This window comes from Pristiophorus japonicus, chromosome 1, assembly GCF_044704955.1.
Source record: "Pristiophorus japonicus isolate sPriJap1 chromosome 1, sPriJap1.hap1, whole genome shotgun sequence".
NCBI classification, from domain to species: Eukaryota; Metazoa; Chordata; class Chondrichthyes; family Pristiophoridae; genus Pristiophorus; species Pristiophorus japonicus.
This window is the reverse complement of record NC_091977.1, coordinates 19878091-19902406: the sequence shown is the minus strand read 5'-3', so window position 1 is coordinate 19902406 and position 24316 is coordinate 19878091. Positions and strand designations below refer to the sequence as shown.

The window sequence follows — 24316 nt, the reverse complement described above, 5'->3', positions numbered from 1 at the left end:
ATCATAGTTGTTAATAGCTGCCTGCGTAGTTAATTCGTCCACCTTATTCCGAATACTCCTCGCATTGAGGCACAGAGCCTTCAGGCTTGTCTTTTTAACATACTTTGTCCCTTTTGAATTTTGCTGTAATGTGGCCCTTTTTGCTTTTAGCCTTGGGTTTCTCTGCTCTCCGCTCACGCAGATCTGGGCCTCCATGCTGCGTGAGAGCACCCAGCGGCAGGTCGGGGCCACAAAAGGAGCGGCATGGAGGCATACTACTTCAGGGAGCAAAGCGAGCTGGTGCAGGAGGGCGATGGCAGCGAAGAGTGATGTCATCAAGTTCCAGGTCGGTGATTGGAGCATGAGCGTGAGCAGGAGCGGTGAGGTCGGGGCGAAGGAGTGGCGAGAGATTGTAGAGGGATGTGATCAGGGCCAGGAGAGGCCTGAGTTCTGGGCCCAGAAGAGCCGAGGGCCCAGGGGCAGCACGGGCCAGCCCACACTGCGATATGTGTGCGCACTAGATCCGTGCAACAGAGCTGGTCTCCAGTCGTGTTGGTTCACCCTTGCCACTGGACCAAGCCCGTGTGGTGGCTGGTGTAAAATCCACGCACAGGCATCTTCCATCCTTCAGGATGTAGTTCGGGATCTAGAATATTAGGACCTTCATTGAAACACCTGTGAACTCATCTTTTTTTGGCGTGGAAGTAAGTCACCTCGATACGAGGGTGTGATGATGATTACCAGCGCAAAGGTTGGATGCTGGTGAGAGAAATTTTCACATCAGGGAGATAGCAAGGGACATAAAAATAGAATGGATTTTCTAATGGGCAGACGATCTTCTCTGGGGGCTTTGCTGCCCAGCCAATGAAGCTGAAAATTACCTCCACTGTCATACATTGTTGAGTAACAAGAGTAACATTAATAAACATAGAATGGGCGTGTAATTGGCAAATTAATTTCAACATAGATAAGTGTGAGGTGGTGCATAATAGTAATAACCGCCCTCCTGTATGGCTCAGAGACATGGACCATGTACAGTAGATACCTCAAGTCCCTGGAGAAATATCACCAATGATGTCTCCGCAAGATCCTACAAATCCCCTGGGAGGACAGATGCACCAATGTTAGCTTCCTCGACCAGGCCAACATCCCCAGCATTGAAGCACTGACCACACTTGATCAGCTCTGCTGGGTAGGCCACATAGTTCGTGTTATGTCTTGGATAAAGAGTCAAACTAGATACTGCAAGCTCAAAGTAAGGTGTGACCGTAGTCCTTTATTACAGATCTCAGAGTGCCTCTCCAGCCTGTGAGGCCTCCTTATATACAGGTGCTCCCAAGGGATTGTGGGATCCCTTGGAACTCCAGAGGATAAGCCCTGTGGTGATTAAACATGGTATTTATAGGTTTACATACATAACAACACTCCCCCCTCAAAGTCAATTGTGTAACTATTTACAATGTGAGTCGATCTGGGACCTTCCTTTCCCTGGTTGATCGTCTCGGTGCAAATGTTGGTTTTGGTGAGTCATTTGCTGGGCCCTCGCTGGGCTGCTGTGCAGCTCGCCTTGCTGGGCTGCTGGGCGTGGTGAGTCCTGCTGGGCTGCTGCGAGTGATGGGTTCTGCTTCGTGGTCAACCGCTGGGTTGGTTGCCACTTGTGTGTGTGTTGGAAGGTTGAAAAAGGTGGAGTCTATTGTGGGTTGTTCTGGATAGTCCGTAAATCGGAGTTTGGTTTGGTCCAAGTGTTTCCTGCGCGCGAGTCCATTTGAGAGTTTGACCACAAACACCCGACTCCCCTCTTTGGCCAAAACAGTGCCAGGAAGCCACTTGGGACATTGTCCAAAGTTCAACACAAATACAGGATCTCAATTTTGCGTGACACATTTGCGCGATCATGATATGTATTCTGTTGAAGCCGCCTGCTCTCTACCTGTTCGTGTAGATCAGGGTGGACTAACGAGAGCCTTGTCTTAAGTGTCCTTTTCATGAGCAGTTCAGCGGGAGGGACGCCAGTGAGCGAGTGGGGTCTTGTGCGGTAACTAAGCAGGACTCGGGATAAGCGGGCCTTCAGTTACCCTTTTCAAGCTCTGCTTGATTGTATGAACTGCTCGTTCTGCCTGACCATTGGACATTGGTTTAAATGGGGCAGATGTGACATGTTTGATCCCATTGTGGGCCATGAACTCCTTGAACTTGGCACTGGTAAAGCATGGACCATTGTCACTTACAAGGACATCAGGCAGGCCGTGCATGGCAAACATGGCCCGTAGGCTTTCAATGGTGGCAGCGGATGTGCTTGCCGACATTATCACACATGCAATCCATTTGGAGTACGCATCTACAACCACTAAGAACATTTTTCCCAAGAATGGGCCTGCGTAGTTGACATGGCTATCGCTTTCATCATTACGATGCCTGGGTGGGTGCTGTGGAGATCACTGATGAAGGTGTCCCTGCCCTTTTTTGGCACCCGATTACCCCATAGGAGGCAGTCTGCCTGTATACATGTTTCATCTTTGTGCCGCTGGTACGGCTTTATTTCTTTCTGCATCTCTAACAGGACACTAGACCAACACCCGTGGAGCACGCAGTTTTTTTTACTAAGGACAGTAAGGGGTCCTGGCTCATCCAGGTTCTAATCTGTCGGGCGGTTAGGTGATTGCTCACACTCGAATGCTTCCATTACCATAACTAAATATGCAGGCTGTGCCATCTCCACCCCGGTGGTGGGAAATGGCAGCCTACTGAGAGCATCGGCACAGTTTTCTGTGTCTGGCCTGTGGCGGATGGCATAGTTGTACGCAGACAACGTGAGCGCCTATCTCTGGATGCGGGCCGATGCATTCGTATTTATCCCTTTGCTTTTAGAAAAGAGGGATATAAGCGGCTTATGGTCGGTTTCCCATTCAAATTTAAGTCCGAACAGATATTGATGCATTTTCTTTACCCCGTAGACACACGCTAACGCTTCTTTTTTGATCATACTGTAGGCCCTCTCGGCCTTAGACAGACTTCTGGATGCATAAGCAACCAGTTGCAATTTCCCAAATTCATTAGCTTGTTGCAATACTGTCGGGGGTGGTGTGAGGGGTCAGGTTCACCTCTGACCTTCTGAGCGGTTCGAATCGCTCCTACTCCCTGGGTTCTCGAAATGTTTTTGGGAGATTACTACAGCTTCTAGCAGAGCGGTAAGATGTTCGGGTAGAGGGGGAATTTCATAGCCAAAATGTACAACATAATCCTGCAGGTTTGTGATGTTTTCTCTCACAGTGGGATGAACAGTGGAGGGTTAGGGAATGGGAACAATCTGTTCCTGGGCCACTTGAACTTCTATCTTGGGTTTGAAGCAAAAACTGCTGTCACTGACCAGACACCAGAAGTGTTGTCCATGCTGGTAGTGGGGCGCACTTGTGGTGACACAATAAATACCATCCCCTACGTATGCTACCTGTGGAGGAACATGTTCTTGTGCCATCACTTCCATGGTGCAATTGATAGGTTCCGTGCCTGCAGAAGCAAACCCACATTCTGATCGAGCAAAACTATTCAAGTGCTGGGGACACAGTATTACGTGTACACCCTGGCTCTGGCATCCAGAGAGGTCAATGCCTGTCATAGCATGCTCCCACTTTATGACATACGGCAGGACCACTTTAAAACGAACATGCACTCCTCCACGAATGACCCCGATATTCTCAGCCCTGTATACCGGTGCTGGCTAGGGTGATCCACCCATTACTGGCATCTTTACTACAATTCCCATCACTGTATGGTTTGACCACCCGCAATCTACAGGGAAAGGGTCGGCTTCAGAGGCTAAACGAAGTTGGCACGGGCTCAATGAATTGCTATACGGGTGCAGCGCTGCGAGATGCTTGTTGCTTATCCATGAAGGGACGCGACCTTGCCTCAGGTCCTCCAGGTTACTGTGGCCCTCGCCCAGCAACCATGCTCCATACAATACACACGCCTCATTCCGTGCAGCCTGCTCCGAGGCATTCCTGTCCTCCCGTATCAAATCATTAACAGTTTTAGCGTGCTTCTCCAGCTCCGCAATGATCTCCTTTAAATGAACGATCATTGCCTGGTCCTCATGAAGCTCTGAACCCACCACTGTGTTCTTTACCCCTAGAATCTTACGCAGTTGGTTCTTTAACCCAGTGATCTGCATCTGGAGTTGTACATCATCCATGCTATTAACAATACCCGTTCCTGTACTGAACACTGTGGCTACATCATTCCAGGTCCCTCTTCTCTGCCTCCCGGACCCCACATTATTCCCAATATTCAGATCATAAAGCTGTTCTTTATCTACATTTCCATCGTCCAATTCATAACATTCCTGAAGTATCACTTTTAACAGAGCTTCATAAAGCTTCTCCGTCTTCTTCGGGCACCACACGGGCAGGTGGACTTCAGTCAGGTTCGGGATCACGAATGCCACGGAGTAGTGCACGTTCTGAAACAAAACGTTGTCAGTAGGGATTAACACCAACTCATTCCCTGGACCCCTGGTGGTGGTGGTGGGACATCTATCTACAGTCGTCTGTACCATCGGGGCTCTGGGTAGGGGCTTCCTAGTGCATGAGATGAGCTCTGTAGCGTCGATGGTGTTTGGGGGATTTGGGATCTCACAGACATTGGGCCTCAAACCCACACAGACAAGACATTGGGCCTCGAACACACAGACGCTGGGCCTCAAATCCACACAGACAAGACATGACCTGTTTCTCCTTCCATCACTTTTCCCAACACAATTTCGTATCTTTGGCTCGATTTGTTCCTATTAAGGCAAAAAATGAAAGAAAAATCTTTTGTTCTGTTGAGGCCGCCCCCTCACAGATCCTTCTCCAGTTATTCATATTTTTTCATCTTTAAATCAATTTAGTTAAGTCAAATGTCCAGCCTTTGTGATCTAAATTACTGGAGTTCACACAGCACTGCCCCATCCAGGTTCAAGTTCAGCTACACCTTGAGGTCATTTCCCCATAAATCAATTAAACCTCTCCGGTAATTTCCTGCTTGAAAGAAAAAGAAAAGAACATCCATTGTGGCTTTTCTGTCCGCCCAATGGGTTAATTCATCCAGCTATTTCCCCCTTACTGTTACTGAGGGAAAACATCCACTCAAAATATAACTTAAAATATAACCTCAAAATTTTACAAATGCTCGGAATACTTATACACTCTTGACAAGGTGTTGCTTTCTGCTTGTACAGAGTGTTACCTTTTTTTCGACAAACTAATACATGGTACCACGCATACCAATAGCTTACACATTACAATGGTTCTCTCCTTCATGTGTAATAGCAGCACACAGCCTTTTCTCCACTGGTCACATTCTTGAATTGGTCAGAACATTTTTATTTTAAAATACCAAATATATGTGATTGCCTCATGTCCGGAACGAGAGGTTTTTCACACAATTTAAACCAATCAAAATTCCACCATGGCCATAATGAAAGTTTGGTTTTCCCAGGTTAATTAACCTCAATTCCAAATTAATTCAAACCAATTTCAAACTAATCAGTGTGAGTTGAAAAAAACTATACAGACACACACACACTTAAAGACAAGTTACAAACCATCCACATGCTTTTAATTTTACCATTCACACCGAAACATCAGAGATTTTTAGTCCAGCATTTCTCCACCGGAGCCATAACCTGCTGTAATGTGGCCACTAAAATCTGTACTGGGTTGTCGGCTGGCTTCCTGTGGCTCTGTTTTGCCTCAGCACCCTCGTAACCTGGCTCCAGTGTCCCAAATTCCCACAGTTATAACACTCTTGGGATTGACCCGCATTACCTCCCTCTTGTCTCCCTGTGCCCATAGTGTTCCCAGCGTGTAGGGTGTATAAATCTGCTTTGTCTACGTTGCCAAAATCTAACTCATAAAATTCCTTGAACATTTCTCTGAGTAGAGCCTGGTAGAGCTGCTCCGTTTCCTTCGGGCACCATGCAGATAAGTGTACTTCTGTAAGGTTTAAGATGACTGAAGCGACTGCATAGTGTACCCCCTGGTATTCCTCGATGTCACCTCTGTGACCCGTACTCGCCCCCATTAGGGCGAGCAGGAGCAAGGCCCCTCTCATCATTCAGTTCCTTCCCTGTAGGGACACAAAATAGATAGCCTTGCCCTTGAGAAAAGGTTTTCTGGCTTGGCAAAAGTTCTACAATCCAACTTGAACGTTAAAATTTTAAAATTTCTAAAATCTAAACTTAACTTCCAAAAACATTTAAAACACCCTTAAAATCGTACAGTAACGCTACCCGTCTCCGGGTGGCCAGGCTAAATCTTGTTCTGTTCCTTCCTTTTGCGGCCTCTGGGCAGCTTGTATGGCTGGATGTAAGGTGGTCTGTACTGCAGGACCCGGAGAACTGGGGGTTTCCCTGAGTCCCAGATGATCAGGGGAATGGCCCCTCTGGTACTACAGCACACTATCCCCTTCTGTGTAGCTGCTGGGTCCATGTCATTCCCTGTGGGTTCCGGGCAGCCTGAGGCTGCAGGCTGGGGACCCTCAGTTGGTGGCTGGTCCACCACTACCTCTCCCGTCAGTCCCTCACCGCCGAAGGTTGCTGGCTAAGGGTCCCTGTCTGTAGACTGATCCCTGATCTTGGGTATTCTTTTACAGATGGCAAACCTCCCGTGGCTGAACCACTGAAACTGGAGTGCTGGTGACCACGGTGTCTTTGGCCGTGGTGTGCGGGGAGTCCTTCTTAAGGCTCTGGCTACTGGGGGTGTGTCCGAGTCCCAAATGATTGGGGGATAGCTCCTCCAGTAATACAGTTCACCGCCCCTATCGGTACAATCTGTGAGTCTGCAAAGTCCCCTGTGGGCTTTCCACAGTCGGAGGCTGCTGGCTGAGGGACCCTGTCCCTAGAACGGTTCACTGTTCCCAATGGTAGTGGGATGGAGAGCGACCCAGCCTGTTCGTTCCCTGTGAAACCCACTACACTGTACGGGACCCCGTTAGATAGAGGTGAGGTGGTTGGGATATCTGCATATACAATGGTGCTTGAAGCTCCAGTATCTAGCAGGTAGGTCCCTGTCACCTTCTCCACCTCCATCTTAACGCACGGTCCCTTTTCGTATTCGAGGGGACACAGGTACACAGGCGGTGCCGGTTCTAGTCATGGGTCGGGATTTGGCGGGGCGGATGGGGTTTCCCTCCCAATGGCCATAGCTACCTTCCCTGGGCCACCCAATACGGACTGGAGCGCGGCCATGAACTCCTCGAAGGAAGAGGGAGAGTTTTGCGCTCTGGGTCTGGCCTTTTGGGCAGGTGCTGGGGGTTCCTTAGCTACGTTATCCTTCCAAAGGTTCCTACAATTCTTTCTCCAATGGCCACTTTTCCCGCATGCAAAGCAGTTACGCTTGGTGTCAGAAGAGATACCCCCTTCCTGGTGCTATTCTCGCTTTTCTTGGTGGGGCCTTAACTCATGTACCCTCCCCTTGGGTGGGTTGCCCTCCATCCCTCGGCTGCTCCTAAAAGCCAGGGTTAGTTGCCTAATCACTGACTCCTCGGTGGCGTGGGGATCCCTAGGATTGAACCACAGCTCAGCTTTGGCCTTCACCCGTGGCAAACTGTTTGCCACCAGGCTCCGGAACCAGTGGGTCCTCTCATCCCGGGTCAAGTGATCCTGGTTGAGGGTCCCACTGCAGGCGCTCTCGTAGATGGGCCACAGCCTGTCTGTGAAAGCTTGTGGGGTTGCCCCTGCCTGTTGCATCGTCTTCTCCACTCGGGAGAAGGGACTCCCGTCATTTAGGCCCATAACTTCCAAGACTTCTTCCTTGGCGGCAGCGTATGTACTCTGCCCTCTCTTGCTTTCCGCAGAGAGAGACTGGTATACTCCACTGTCTCGGGAGAATAGGAGCATTTTTGCTGTTTCAGAGTCGTCACACCCATTGATGCCTGCCGCTTGGTCTACTTCCATAAAGTGAACCGAAGGGTCTCCCTTTGAAGTGAGCTTTCCCAGGTGGCTTATCATAGCCCTAAGCTATTGGGTCGTGTGGGGAGCCACAAATTGACTTTCCAGAGGTCCCTGACCCCAGCGCCGTTGGGCGGGTCAAACGTCTGTTGCCGGACCGGGCACATCGGCCCCGGCTCTGGCTCTTCCTGCTCTGGCTCGCCCGCCTGTCCCTGCTGCCAAACCGAGCTGAACCTCAGCGCCACAGGTGGTGGTGGTCCGTTATCCCTGTCCGCCCCACAACCCGTCCGCCCCTCCTGCTGCCGAACCGGTATAGTCACCGGCGCCACAGGTGGTGGTCGTACAGTTACCTCCTTCTCTTCCAGGTTTACCGGGGCCGTACCCAGGTTTATTAGGCATACCATGCCTTTGGCCTTGGACAGAGCAAGGGTTAAACTCTTAATTTGTTACTGGCAGGGACCGTGGTCTCCTGACTCAAACCCATTTAGTGCTGGCTACTTTATAAGCTGTCTGTACGTTTCTTAACTTCTCCTCCAGCTCTTTTACTTGAAGGGTAAGGCGAGTGTTTTCCTCCCGCAGTATCTTTTCATTATTCCTAACCTCGGTAAACTGACACTGAAAATAGTCCTGGCTGTTCTTGAACCTCTCCATTAGTTGCGCCTTTCCATGCTTCAGCTTACGGAGTTCTTCCCATAACCTTTCTCCTGCCATAGATCTTTCATGTGATGTTTCTGCACATTCCCATAGTCCTGCCTGAAGTGACTCGATGTTCTTGTCAAAGAGTTGGACCTTTCGCTGTGGACAGACCAACCAAATTGCCTTTTCTACCGATTCTTCATGATCCTTGCTTGCTGTCCACTGGGCTGCAGCGTCTCCCGGACGCTCAGCGCGCAATAGACCAAGCACCCATTCTTTAGTGACCTTCACTTTCCTATACACATAGGAGGAAATCTTCTCTCCCATCTTGGTTTTTTCCTCCAAAACAGCATCACTTCCCTTATACCCAAGTCCTGCCGCGGTCACCATTCTGTAGGGGGTGGTGTGTGGGGTCAGGTTCACCTCTGACCTTCTGAGCGGTTCAAATCACTCCCACTCCCTTGGTTCCAGACTTTGGATTTATTTGGGGGATATGACAAAGTGCAAGAGACAACTGGTTTGGTGCAAAGAACTTTGATTTTATTAAGGACAAGAAATTACAATGTCAAATTTGTAATCATTAAATAAAGAACGCTATATCACACATTCAAAGGTGTTACAGAAATAATACATCTCCCACCTCTCAATTCCTAACTTTGACTAGGTTAAACTCCAGGGCAAACAGAGATTATGCTCACCAATCCTTTATTGTCAGTTGGGGCTGTTTCGCGGTTTCGGGGTTCTTTGGTTATAGCCAGTTTGCCTGCTGTATCACGGACGTGGCTGAAGACCACTGCTGCATATTGAAGCCAGTTGGGGCGAGTTCTTTTCTCCGATGTCGCGATGTTTCTTACTGCGTTTTCTTGCCGTGTGCTCTCGATCTTGTTGTTCCGAAGTGCTTGGTCAGAAAAGTTCTTTCTGTGATGGTCAGAATAGAGAGATAGCTCTCTTGGTACGATAGGCCCTTAATTATACTTTGAGAGACTTCCTTATCTGCACTCCAAATCAACCTTGGTTCTTTGTTTAAGGTTTGCTGCCCAGCTAACTGAAACTTGATTAAGTTTTAATCTGGTATTGATAGACCTTTCTGAGTTGATGAGCTCTTGTCCATTGTGACACTGCTTTTTGCTTCCAGAAGTCTGGCCTGAGCCAGATATTTCTATGCCTGTTGAAAAGGTGTTGGAATATGTATGTGACATTTGGCTCCTGTGGGTGGGGTGGATAATGTTTCTTCTGTGGTCAATTGTTAAAATATAAATGTCTTCTAGGGGCAGGTTTCGAGGGTAAACAGTTCCCAGACTCCAATGTCCAAAGTGGCCTTTTAGAGATTGAGCCCACCCCTTTTCTTGCAGTCCCAACATTCACCTTTTAAAAACCCCAAACTTGGTTAAGACTCGTAGATTTCTTCCATAAGCATTTTAGGATCCTAACCTTTCTGTTTGATAGTCCCAAATCGAATTTCCTCTTCAATGAGTCCAAACACTGAGGGTAGTTTCCACAAATTTTGCAATCTTGCAGTCCCTCCCAAATTCAATAAAACTCGTAGTTTCTTCCATGTGCACTTTAGGATCCCATACTTTCTGGTTGACAGTTCCAAATTAAATTCCCTTTCCAATGAGTCCAAACACTGGGAGGGTTTTCCCTGAATTTTGCAATCTACAATACACACCCGACCCCGTACGACGACGCATCACATGCTAGAACCAAACGCTTATATGGATCGTACAACCCAAGCAATTTGTTTGAACATAACAGCTTCCTAGCTTTCTCAAAGGCATTTTCTTGGCTTTTCCCCCATACCCATTCATTTCCTTTACATAGTAAAGAGTGCAGGGGTTCTAACAATGTGCTAGGACCGAGTAAGAAGTTATCAAAATAGTTCAGGAGTCCTAGAAATGACCGCAGCTCCGTCACGTTCTGTGGTCTCGGTGTGTTCTTGATTGCCTCCGTCTTCGAATCGATGGGCCTGATGCCGTCCGCCGCGATTCTTCTCCCCAGGAACTCCACTTCAGGCACCAGGAAAATGCACATCGAGCGTTTTAGCCTGAGCCTTACGCGATTAAGCCGACTAAGAGCCTTCTCCAGATTCTGCAGGCGCTCGACGGTGTCCCGACCTATAACCAAGAAGACCACAGTGCGCGGGACCAACTTTAGCAAGCTTTCCATGATCCTCTGGAATATCGCCGCGGCCGATCGAATCTCAAATGGGCATCTGTTGTAAATGAAGAGACCTTTGTGCGTGTTGATGCAGGTGAGGTCTTTCACTGGTTCCTTCAGCTCCTGCGTCATGTAGGCCGAGGTCAAGTCCAGCTTCGTGAACGTTTTCCCTCCCGCCAGTGTCGCAAATAGGTCATCTGCCTTCGGTAGCGGGTAGTGGTCCTGCAGTGAGAAACGATTGATAGTTACTTTGTAATCACCACAGATTCTGACGGTGCCATCTCCCTTGAGGTCTGGAACAGTCGGACTGGCCCGCTTATTGAATTGGATCAGCGAAATGATAGCCTCTTGTTGCAGCCTATCCAGTTCGATCTCCACCCTCTCTCTCATCATGTAAGGTACTGCTCTCGCCTTGTGATGAATGGGTCGCGCCTCCCGGAATCAAATGGATCTTCACTTTTGCTCCTTGGAACTTCCCGATGTCTGGTTCGAACAGCGAGGGGAACTTGTTTAGGACCTAGGCACATGAGGTGTCGTCGACGGACGAAAGCGCTCGGACGTCGTCCCAGTTCCAGCGTATCTTTCCCAGCCAGCTCCTGCTGAACAGTGTGAGGCCATCGCCCGGTACCACCCAGAGTGGTAACTCGTGCACTGCTCCATCGTAGGAGACCTTTACGGTAGCACTGCCGATTACTGGAATCAGTTCCTTTGTGTACGCTCTCAGTTTAGTATGAATGGGAGTCACGACTGGCCTTGAGGTCTTGCTGCATCACAATTTATCGAAAGTCTTTTTGCTCATTATGGACTGGCTTGCGCCCATGTCCAGCTCCATGGACACCGGGAATCTATTTAATTCAACCTTCAATATTATCGGGGGACACTTTGTGGTAAATGTGTGCAACCCATATACCTCTGCCTCCTCGGTCTGAGGCTCTGGTTCGTCGTGATCCACCGTGGATCTGTCCTCCTCTGCAACATGGTAGTTTACAGGATTAACAGGGTTTGCAGCTCGCCTGCACATGCGTTGGAAGTGTTCCATTGTTCACAGCCCTTGCAAACGTATCCTTTGAAGCGGCATGAATGGAAATGATGATCACGCCCGCAACGCCATTACAAGGTGTTAATGGCCTTGTATTCACCATCCTTGATGGTGGACTCTGAGTCATCTGCGGACGTGCAGCTGCAGGCGTGTAAGTCCTGCCCTGTACATTTCGATTCGAAAACAACGTTACTTTGTTCACAGTACTTGCAGCAGCACTCGTGTGCTGAGAAATTTGTTTGGTATTGTCACTGGTGGCGATAAACGCTTGGGCTATTGCTATGGCTTTACTCAAGGTTGGGGTCTCTACAGTCAAAAGTTTGCAAAGTATTACTTCATGGCCAATGCCAAGTACAAAGAAGTCCCTGAGCATGTGCTCAAAGTGTCCTTCAAATTTGCAATGTCCTGCAAGGCGCCTTAGCTCGGTGACATAGCTCGCCACTTCCTGGCCCTCAGACCTCTTGTATGTGTAGAACTCATACCTCGCCATCAGAGCTCTTTCCTTCAGGTTTAGATGCTCTCGGACCAGTGTGCACAACTCATCGTATGACTTGTCTGTGGGTTTTCCTGGAGCGAGCAGATTTTTCATGAGGTCATACGTTGGTGCTCCGCAAATGGTGAGGAGGATCGCCCTTCGTTTGGCAGCGTTCACTTCTCCTTCCAGCTCTTTGGCCATGAAGTATTGGTCAAGTCGCTCCACGAAGATTTCCCAATCATCTCCCTCCGAAAATTTCTCCTGGATGCCCATGGTTCTCTGCATTGTTGCAGTGGGGTTCGTTATTTTTATCTCATTGCCAGTTGTTATGTCTTGAATAAAGAGTCAGACTAGATACTGCAAGCTCAAAGTAAGGTGTGTCTGTAGTCCTTTATTACAGATGTCAGAGTGCCTCTCCAGCCTGTGAGGCCTCCTTATATATAGGTGCTCCAAGGGATTGTGGGATCCCTTGGGACTCCAGGGGATAAGCCCTCTGGTGGTTAGACATGGTATTTACAGGGAATTAAGGGTTACGGGGAGCGGGCGGGTGAGTGGAGCTGAGTCCACGGCCAGATCAGCCATGATCTTGTTGAATGGCGGAGCAGGCTTGAGGGGCTAGATGGCCTACTCCTGTTCCTAATTCTTATGTTCTTATGTTCTTATATTGACATACATAACAGTTCGCATGCCAGACACGAGGCTCCCAAAGCAAACGCTCTACTCGGAATTCATTCACGAAAATCAAGCCAAAGCTAGTCAGAGGAAACATTACAAGACACACTCAAGCCTCCCTGATAAAGTGCAACCTCCCCACCGACACCTGGGAGTCCCTGGCCCAGGACTGAAAGTGGAGGAAGAGCATCCAGGAGGGCGCTGAGCACCTCGGGTCTCGTCGCCGAGAGCATGAAACCAAACACAGGCAGCGGAAAGAGCATTCGGCAAACCAGTCCCACCCACCCTTTCCCTCATCGACTATCTGTCCCACCTGTGACAAGGGCTGTGGTTCTCATATCGGACTGTTCAACCACCTAAGGACTCATTTTTAGAGTGGAAGAAAGTGAGGGACTTTCTGTGATGATGATGATGGTGCATTTTGCTCAGCGGTTTAAGGAGGCAACTTCCTCCTTGGAAAATAAGAATCTAAATAGAGTAGAAGAACAAAGGGTTCTATGGGTATAGATCATTAAAGGTAGCAATACAACTTAACAAGGTCATAAAATTGATAAGCAGAGAAATGATATTAAACTTATATAGAGTCTTGGTTATACCTTGGAGCAATGATCACAGTTCTGTTCTCCATGTTACAAAAAGGATATTGAGGCACTGGAGAGGGTGCAAAAAAGATTTACGAGGAAGATACCAGAACTGAGAGGTTATGCACATCAGGAAAGATGAACAGGCTGGGGCTCGTTTCTCTGGAAAAGAGAAGGCTGAGGGGATAACCTGATAGAGCTCTTTAAAATTATGAAAGGGTTTGATAGGGTGGATGTAGAGAATATGTTTCTGCTTGCTGGGAGTCTAAAACGAGGAGTCATAAATATAGCATAGTCACTAATAAATCCAATAATCAATACATTGTCCCATCAAACACTCTCAGGACAGATACCACACTTCTGTGCTTTCCATAGCAGCAATTGCAAATGCTGGGAACAAGTGAGCACTAGCTAGCTTGGCTTGGGTTGCTAGGTGGTGCAGGGACAATAGGAGGGGGAAAGGAGAGTAAAGATCACTCAGATCACAACATTACATTTTGACGTGTGTGATTTCTTTCACAGGACCGAATGGATCGAGTGGTTGGAATGGAGAGAGGAAACAGAACCAGGGTCAATGTTAAGACTGTTAGAGGTAAACAAGGTTTCTTTGACAGAGGCAGGGGCACAAGCCAAAAGAAGGATGTGATGGTTTAGGCTTCCTCCCAACAGCTTTTTTCTTCTTCACGGCAAAACGGCACTTTCTGTAAATTGATCAAGTGGACTGTCCCACATTACGTCACTCAGAGGGCTGGGAATCTTTGGAATTCCTTGCCCCAAAGGGCAATAGATACTCAGTCGTCGAGTGCATTCATGGCTGAAATCGATAGATTTTTGGAATCTAGCTGAATCAAGAGGTATGGAGATAGGGCAGTAAAGTGGAGTTGAGGTCGAAGATCAGCCATGATCTTGAATGGGGGAGCAGGCTCGAGGGTCCAAATGACCTACTCCTGCTCCTAATTCTTATATTCTTATGTATTCCCAGGGCAGCTACAGCATGGGGTTAGATACAGAGTAAAGTTCCCTCTACACTGTCCCATCAAACACTCCCAGGGCAGGTACAGCATGGGGTTAGATACAGAGTAAAGCTCCCTCGACACTGTCCCATCAAACACTCCCAGGGCAGGTATAGCACGGGTTAGATACAGAGTAAAGCTCCCTCGACACTGTCCCATCAAACACTCCCAGGGCTGGTACAGCACGAGTTAGATACAGAGTAAAGTTCCCTCTACACTGTCCCATCAAACACCCACAGGGCTGGTACAGCACGAGTTAGATACAGAGTAAAGTTCCCTCTACACTATCCCATCAAACACTCCCAGGGCAGGTACAGCATGGGTTAGATACAGAGTAAAGCTCCCTTGACACTGTCCTATCAAACACTCCCAGGGCTGGTACAGCACAGGGTTAGATACAGAGTAAAGTTCCCCTCTACACTATCCCATCAAACACTCACAGGGCAGGTATAGAACGGGTTAGATACAGAGTAAAGCTCCCCTCTACACAATCCCATCAAACACTCCCAGGGCAGGTACAGCACGGGTTAGAGTAAAGCTCCCTCTACATTGTCCCATCAAACACTCCCAGGGCAGGTACAGCATGGGTTTGTTACAGAGTAAAAAAAGCAAACCAAACACGAGGGTTTATTTTGAGAAGGATAGAATTGAAAAGTAGGGAAGTTATGCTAAACCTGTATTGAACCTTGGTTAGACCATACTTCGAGTACAATTCTGGTTGCCATGTTATAAAAAGGATATAGAGGCACTGGAGAGGGTGCAGAGAAGATTTATAGGATACCACAAATGTGAAGGTATACCTATAAGGAAAGGATGAACAGGTTGGGGCTCTTTTTACTTGAAAAAGGAAGGCTGAGGGGTGACCTAATAGAGGTCTTTAAAATTATGAAAGGTTTTGATAGAATGGATGCAGAGAGAATGTTTCCACTTGGGGGGAAGAGCATAACTAGAGGCCATCAATATAAGATAGTCACCAAGAAATCCAATAGGGCATTCAGAAGAAATTTCTTTACCTCGAGATTTGCTATCAGAGTGGGTGGCTGAAGTGAATAGTATCGATGCATTAAAGGGGAGGTTAGACAAGCATATGAGGGAGGAGGAAATAGAGGAGTATGCTGATAGAGTGATTTGATGAAAGACAGGAGGAGGTTCAAGTAGAGCATAAATGCCTGGACTGGTTGGGCCGAATGGCCTGTTTCTGTGCTGTATATCCTCTGTAATCCTATGTAAATCTCCCTCTACACTGTCCCACCCCTTTCCCACAACGACTATTTGTCCCACCTGTGACAGAGACTGTGGTTCTCGTATTGGACTGTACAGCCACCTAAGAACTTATGTTAAGAGTGGAAGTAAGTCTTCCTCGATTCCGAGCAACTGCCTATGATGATGACACTGTCCCATCAAACACTCCCAGGACAGGTACAGCATGGGGTTAGATACAGAGTAAAGCTCCCTCTACTCTGTCCCATCAAACACTCCCAGGACGGGTACAGCATGGGATAAGTTACAGAGTAAAGCTCCCTCTACTCTGTCCCATCAAACACTCCCAGGGCAGGTACAGCACGGGGTAAGTTACAGAGTAAAGCTCCCTCTACACTGTCCCATCAAACATTCCCAGGACAGGTACAGCACGGGTTAGATACAGAGTAAAGCTCCCTTGACACTTTCCCATCAAACACTCCCAGGGCAGGTATAGCACAGGGTTAGATACAGAGCAAAGCTCCCTCTAATCTGTCCCATCAAACACTGCTAGATCAGGTACAGCACGGGTTAGATACAGAGTAAAGATCCCTTGACACTGTCCCATCAAACACTCCCAGGGCAGGTACAGCATGGGTTAGATACAGGTTAGATGCAGGAAGAATGTTCCCAATGTTGGGGAAGTCCAGAACCAGTGGTCACAGTCTAAGGATAAGGGGTAAGCCATTTAGGACCAAGATGAGGAGAAAGTTCTTCACTCAGAGAGTGGTGAACCTGTGGAATTCTCTACCACAGGAAGTTGTTGAGGCCAATTCACTAAATATATTCAAAAAGGAGTTAGATGTAGTCCTTACTACTAGGGGGATCAAGGGGTATGGTGAGAAAGCAGGAATGGGGTACTGAAGTTGCATGTTCAGCCATGAACTCATTGAATGGCGGTGCAGGCTCGAAGGGCTGAATGGGCTACTCCTGCACCTATTTTCTATGTTTCTATGTTTCTACACTGTCCCATCAAACACTCCCAGGGCAGGTACAGGACGGGTTAGATACAAAGTAAAGTTCCCTCTACACTGCCCCTGTAAGCACTTACCAGTCACTTCTTTTCCAGTCATTTTGTTGTTTCTATCGATGTAGAATGGAATGATCAGCAGAACAGTTGATTAGATTTTAGGAAAAGAGGAGAGGTCACTGATAGGAAGAAAGTGTTATCGATCTGCCTTTTGCTAAACACAGCAGAATCGAATGCCCAGAAGGAGGCCCTTGAATCTATCGTGCCTGTGCTAGCTCTTTGAAAGAGCTATCCAATTAGTCCCACTCCCCAAAACCAAGCAAATATTTCCTTTTCAAATGTATATTAAATTCCTTTTTGAAAGTTACTATAGAATTCCACCAGCCACTCCACAGTGCATTCTAGATCATCGCAACACGCTGCATAAAAACATTCTCTTCAGGTTGCCTCAGGTTCTTTCGCCAATCACCTTAAATCCATGCCCTCGGGTTCCTGACCCTCCTGCCACTGGAAACAGTTTCTCCTTATTTACCCTATCAAAAACCATTTATGTTTTTGAACACCTCTATTAAATCTCCCCTTAACCTTCTCTGCTCTGAGGAGAACGACCCCAGCTTCTCCAGGCTCTCTACATCACGAAAGTCCCTCATCCGTCTCCAGGCCAGGTCCAAGACCACTCCAACCTCTGTCGTCGAGCTACAGTACGCGGACGATGCCTGCGCCTGTGCACACACAGAGGCTGAACTCCAGGACATAGTCGATGTATTTACTGAGGCGTACTTAAGCATAGGCCTTACACTAAACATCCGTAAGACAAAGATCCTCCACCAGCCTGTCCTCGCCGCTCAGCACTGCCCCCCAGTCGTCAAGATCCATGGCGCGGCCCTCGACAATGTGGACCATTTCCCATACCTCGGGAGCCTCTTATCAAAAAGGGCAGACATTGACGACGAGATCCAACACCGCCTCCAGTGCGTCAGTGCAGCCTTCGGCCGCCTGAGGAAAAGAGTGTTTGAAGACCAGTTCCTCAAAACTGTCACCAAGCTCATGGTCTACAGGGCTGTAGTAATACCCGCCCTCCCGTATGGCTCAGAGACATGGACCATATACAGTAGACACCTCAAGTCACTGGAGAAATACCACCAACGATGTCTCCACAAGATCATCCCCTGTATCATTCTAATAAATGCTAAGTTTTGTTTCGTCTGCAAACTTTGACATTATGCCCCCTATGCTCAAGTGCAGGTCATTGATATATATCATAAAGAGCAATGGTCCTAATAGCGACCTCTTGGAACACCACTGTATACTTCCCTCTGGTCTGAAAAACAACCATTCACCACTATTCTCTGTTTCCTGTCCCTTTAGCCCATTTCGTATCCATGTGGCCACAGTCCCTTTAATTCCATGGGCGTTAATTTTGTTAGCAAATCTATTATGTGGCGAGGGAGTTGATAATTAGCTATTATTCCCATTTGTGATCACTATCCAGTGATTTCTGCTAGGAGGTGAGTTTGTGTGGAATGCCAGTGAGGACTGAATTGGATATGGGTTTGATGTGATAGATTAACCTGCCAAACAATTATTGTTTATCAGCTTAGTCAGGAAGATCATCATCATAGGCAGTCCCTCGGAATCGAGGAAGACTTGCTTTCACTCTTAAAATGAGTCCTTAGGTGGCTGAACAGTCCAATACGAGAACCACAGTCCCCGTCACAGGTGGGACAGATCATCGTTGAGGATAAGGGAGGGTGAGACAGGTTTGCCGCACACTCCTTCTGCTGCCTGCACTTGATTTCTGCACGCTCTCGACGGCGAGACTCGAGATGCTCAGCACCCTCCCGGATGCACTTCCTCCACTTAGGGCGGTCTTTGGCCAGGGACACACAGGTATCGGTGGGGATGTTGCACTTCATCAGGGAGGCTTTGAGGGTGTCCGTGTTACGTTTCCGCTGCTCACTTTTGGCTCGTTTGCCGTGAAGGAGTTCCGAATAGAGTGCTTGCTTTGGGAGTCCCGTGTCTGGCATGCGGACAATGTGGCCCGCCCAACGGAGCTGATCGAGTGTGATCAGTGTTTCAATGCTGGGGCTGTTGGCCTGGTTGAGGATGCTAACGTTGGTGCGTCTGCCCTCCCAGGATCTTGCGGAGACATCGTTGGTGGTATTTCTCCAGCGACTTGAGGTGTCTACTGTACATGGTCCATGTCTCTGAGCCATACAGGAGGGCGGGTATTACGACAGCCCTGTAGACCATGAGCTTGGTGGCACGGTTCATGGGCAGGGTTGTGAATTATGCTCAGTATTGATGCAATGAGATGAGCAGGGAGATAAAATTGGGCAAAAGGAGACGTCTCCAGGTCTCTGACTGAGAATTAAATCCAGGGTTCTGGTGATGTGCAACGTGTCTGTGCTTTGCTCCCACAGGTGAAAATATCGTCCAATGTTTAGTAACTGGCCTTGGGAACACATACATCTCCACCTTCACCCAAAGTCACGTGGAGTTCCGTGGACACTGCTTGTATGTGCTGCTCAGGAATAAAAATGCCCACGGCACCTTCAGCATTGTGGTAAGTGAAGTAAAAGCACATAGTTGTGCTGCTCTAAACGGGTTGCACATTGCCGATGAAAAACCTTTACACGTATAACGTCCTGGAAGTTTGATCGGACCCAAAGTAACTCTGATCAAAGGGAGGACGAGCCTTTGGCTGCAAAATTGCCCCTTTGCGAAAGTCCACGTAGCACCTGTGGGAGGTGTTAACGGGATGATAAGGACCATCCACCCCGGGGGGAAGCGGCCCGCCCGGAATTGCCCCCCGGCATGGCGGTGCGAAAAAAGCTTTGCTCCACGCCCCATAATTTTCATCCCGAGGTGGGGGTGGCGCACACCCGCCATTGACGTCATCGCTCCGCCCCGACTCCTATCGCCACGCGCCCTGACCCCTTATCTCTCCGTGCTCCGACCCCTTATCGCCCTATCCCCTGACGCCGCATTACACCGCGCCCCGACCCCTTATCGCCCCAACCCCTGACCCCTTATCACCCCAACCCCTGACCCCTTATCGGCCCGCCCCGACCCCTGATCGCTCCGACCCCTGACCCCTTATCGCTCTGCACCGACCCCTTATTGCCGCGACCCCTTATCGCCCCGACCCTTTATTGCACCACGCCCCGACCCCTAATTGCCCCGCGTTGACCCCTTATTGTCCCGACCACTTATCGCCCCAACCAGTTATCACCCAGTCCCCTGATCGCCCCGACCCCTTATTGCCCCGCCCTGACTCCTTATCGCTCCGCACCGACCCCTTATTGCCCCGACCCCTTATCGCCCCGCTTCGATCCCTTATCGCCCCGCCCTGACCCCTTATCGCCCCGCCCTGACCCCTTAACTCCCCGACCCCTTATCGCCCCGCGCCAACCCCTTATCGCCCTGACCCCTTATCTCCCTGCGCCGACCCCTTGTGGCCCCGAACCCTTATCGCTCCGACCCTTATCGCCCTGACCCCTTATCGCCCTGACCTCTTATCGCCTGCCCCGACGGTCTATCACCCCGACTGCTTATCGCACCAACCCCTTATCACCCCGACCCCTTATTGCCCGACCCCTTAACGCCCCGACTCCTTATCGCCCTGATCCTTTATCGCCCCGAACCCCTTATCAGCCTGACTGTTGTGTATGGAGAAAGAGTCAGACTGAACACTGTGAGCTCAAAGTAAAGTGTGACCTTAGTCTTTTATTGCAGGTCTCCAGAGTGCCTCTCCAACCTGTGAAGCCTCCTTAAATACCTGTGCTCCCAAGGGATTATGGAATCCCTTGGGACTCCAGGGGAAGAGCCTGCTGGTGGCTGCACAGAGTAAATACAAGTCCACGTATATAACAACACTCCCCCCAAAGCCAATAGTGCAACTATTTACAATATGAGTCGATCTGGGGCCCTTCTTGCCCTGGTTGATCATCTCGGTGTGAAAGCTGGTGTTTTTGAATCATTTGTTTGGCCCTCGTTGGGTTGCTGTGCAGCTGGCCTTGCTGGACTGCCTGGTGTGTTGGGCCCTGCTGGGCTGCTGTGGCTGATGGGTTCTGCTTCGTGGTCAACCGTGGTGCCGGTTGCCACTGGTGTGTATGTTGGGGGATCAAGAAAGGTAGGGTCCAAGGTGGGTTGCTCAGGGTAGTCCGTGAATCTGAGTTTGATTTGGTCCAAGTGTTTCCGGTGAATGAGTCCATTTCAAAGTTTGACCCGAAACACCCTGCTCCCCTCTTTGGCCACGACAGTACCGGGAAGCCACTTGGGACCTTGTCCATAATTCAATACAAATACACGGTCATTGATTTCAATCTCGCGTGACACATTTGCGCTATCAGGGTGTGCAATTTGTTGAAGCAGCCTGCTCTCTATCTGTTCATGTAGATAAGGGTGAACTAATGAGAGCCTTGTCTTAAGCGTTCTTTTCATGAGCAGTTCAGCAGGTGGGATCCGAGTGAGTGAGTGGGGTCTCGTGCGGTAGCTAAGCAGGACTTGGGATAGGCGAGTCTGCAATGAGCCTTCAGTTACCCTCTTCAAGCCTTGCTTGATGGTTTGCACTGCTCTCTCTGCCTGACCAGTGGATGCTGGTTTAAACGGGGCAGATGTGACATGTTTGATCCCGTTATGGGTCATGAATTCTGTGAACTCAGCACTGGTAAAACATGGCCCAATGTCGCTCACCAGGACATCGGGTAAGCCGTGAGTGGCAAACATGGCCCGCAGGCTTTCAGTAGTGGCAGTGGACGTGTTAGCCTACATTATCTCACATTCAATCCACTTGGAATACGCATCAACAACCACAAGGAACATTTTACCCAAGAACAGGCCTGCATAATCGACGTGTACCGTAGACCACTGTTTGGAGGGCCAAGACCATAAACTTAGCGGCGCCTCCCTGGGTACATTGCTTAACTGCGAGCATGAATTACATCTGTGAATGCAGGACTCTAAGTCCGCATCGATACTGGGCCACCACACATGGGATCTGGCTATTGCTTTCATCATTATGATGCCTGGGTGGGTACTGTGGAGGTCATTGATGAAGGTGTCTCTGCCCTTCTTGGGGACCACTACTCGATTGCCCCACAGAAGGCAGTCTGCCTGTATAGACATTTCATCTTTGCGCCACTGGAACCACTTTATCTCTTCCTGCATTTCCACTGGGACACTGGACCAGCTCCCGTGAAGCACACAGCTTTTGACTAGAGATAATAAGGGGTCCTGGCTTGTCCAGGTTTTGATCTGCTGGGCAGTGACGAGTGATTGCTCACTCTCACAAATGCTTCCATAACATTGGCTAGATCTGCGGGCTGTGCCATTTCCACCCCCGGGATGGGCAATGGCAGCCTATTGAGAGCATGGGCGCAGTTTTCTGTTCCTGGTCTGTGGCGGATAGCGTAGTTGTATGCAGACAACGTGAGCGCCCATCTCTGGATGCGGGCCGATGCGTTGGTATTTATCCCTTTACTCTCGGAAAACAGGGATATAAGTGGCTTATGGTCAGTTTCCAATTCAAATTTTAGCCCAAACAGGTACTGATGCATTTTCTTTACCCCATAGACACATGTTAATGCTTCTTTTTCAATCATGCTGTAGGCTCGCTCAGCCTTAGACAGACTCCTGGATGCAAAAGCTACCAGTTGCAGATTCCCGAAATCATTAGCTTGTTGCAATACACACCCGACGCCATATGACGACGCATCACATGCTAGTACCAAACGTTTACATGGAGCATACAACACAAGCAATTTGTTTGAGCATAATAATTTTCTCACTTTTACAAAGGCATTTTCTTGGCTTTTGCCCCAAACCCATTCGCCCCCTTTTCGTAGTAACACATGCAGTGGTTCTAGCAGTGTGCTGAGACCCTGTAAGACGTTACCAAAGTAATTCAGGAGTCCCAGAAACAACTGCAGCTCCGTCACATTCTGTGGCCTCGGTGCGTTCTCGATTGCCTCCATCTTCGCATTGGTGGGCCTGATGCCGTCCGCCGCAATCCTTCTTCCCAAGAACTCCACTTCAGGCACCAGGAAAATGCACTTCGAGCATTTTAACCTGAGCCCCACGCGATTGAGTCGACTAAGAACCTCCTCCAATTTCTGCAGGTGCTCGACTGTGTTCCGACCTGTGACCAAGATGTCGGTTCTGGAAGACCACAGTGTGCGGGACCGACTTCAGTAAGCTTTCCATGTTTCTCTGGAATATTGCCGCCGCTGATCAGATTCCAAACGAGCATGTTATAAACAAAAAGACCTTTGTGCGTGTTGATGCAGGTGAGGGCCTTCGATGATTCTTCCAGTTCCTGTGTCATGTAGGCTGAAGTCAGATCCAGCTTCCTGAACGTCCTTCCTCCTGCCAGCGTTGCAAAGAGGTCATCGGCCTTTGGTAGTGGGTATCAGTCCTGCAGGGAGAAACGATTGCTAGTTACTTTGTAATCGCCACAGATTCTGACAGTGCCATCTCCCTTGAGGACTGGGAAAATAGGACTGGCCCACTCGCTGAACTCGATCGGTGAAATGATGCCCTCTCTTTGCAGCCGGTCTAGCTCGATCTCTACCCTTTCTCTCATCATGTACAGTACTGATCTCGCCTTGTGGTGGATGGGTCGCGCCCCCGGAATTAGGTGGATCTGCACTTTTGTTCCTTGGAATTTCCCGATGCCTGGTTCGAAGAGCGAAGGAAATTTGTTTAATACCTGGGCACACGAAGTGTCGTCAGCGGGCGATTGCGCTCGGATGTCGTCCAAGTTCTAGCGTATCTTTTCCAGCCAGCTCCTGCCGAGCAGAGTGGGACCATCGCCCGGTACCACCCAGAGTGGTAGCTTGTGCACCGCTCCATCGTAGGATACCTTTATGGTAGCACTGCCGATTACGGGAATCAGTTCTTTAGTGTAAGTTCTTAATTTCGTGTGAATTGGAGTTAAGACTGGCCTTGAGGCCTTGTTGCACCACAACCTTTCGAAAGTCTTTTTGCCCATGATGGACTGGCTCGCGCCCGTGTCCAGCTCCATTGACACAAGGAGTCCATTTAGTTCAACATTCAGCATTATTGGTGGACAATTCTTGGTGAATGTGTGCACCCCATGTACCTCTGCCTCCTCGATCTGAGGCTCTGGTTCATCGTGATCCTCCGTGGATCTGTCCTTCTCTGCAACATGGTGGTTTGCAGGTTTAACAGGCTTTGCAGCTTGCCTGCATGCTCGTTGGAGGTGTCCCATTGTTCCACAGCCCTTGCAAATGTACTCTTTGAATCAGCATGAATGGAAACAATGATCACCCCGCAGCGCCAACAAGGTGTTAATGGCCTTGCATTCATCACCCTTGATGGTGGACTCTGAGTCATCTGCGGACGTGTAGCTGCAGGTAAATGTCACCTGCCCTGTACATTACGATTCGAAAACAACATCACTTTGTTCACAGTACTTGTAGCAGCACTTGTGTGCTGAAAGATTTGCCTCGTATTGTCACTGGTGGCAATGAACGCCTGGCCTATCGCTATGGCCTTACTCAAGGTTGGGGTCTCTACGTCAAAAGTTTGCCAAATACGGTTTCATGGCCAATGCCAAGTATGAAAAAGTCTCTGAGCATGTGCTCCAAATGTCCTTCAAA

General features: G+C 49.0%; 1 long non-coding RNA gene across 1 annotated transcript in view; it reads left to right on the top strand.

The window, feature by feature from the left end:
- Positions 1-14063, top strand: part of LOC139276768 (uncharacterized) — a 39675-nt gene extending 25612 nt beyond the window's left edge. Inside the window, exon 3 of the long non-coding RNA XR_011595991.1 lies at positions 13992-14063. This is a non-coding gene — a long non-coding RNA (uncharacterized lncRNA). The remainder of the gene's footprint in view (positions 1-13991) is intronic.
- The last annotated feature ends 10253 nt before the right edge of the window (positions 14064-24316 follow it).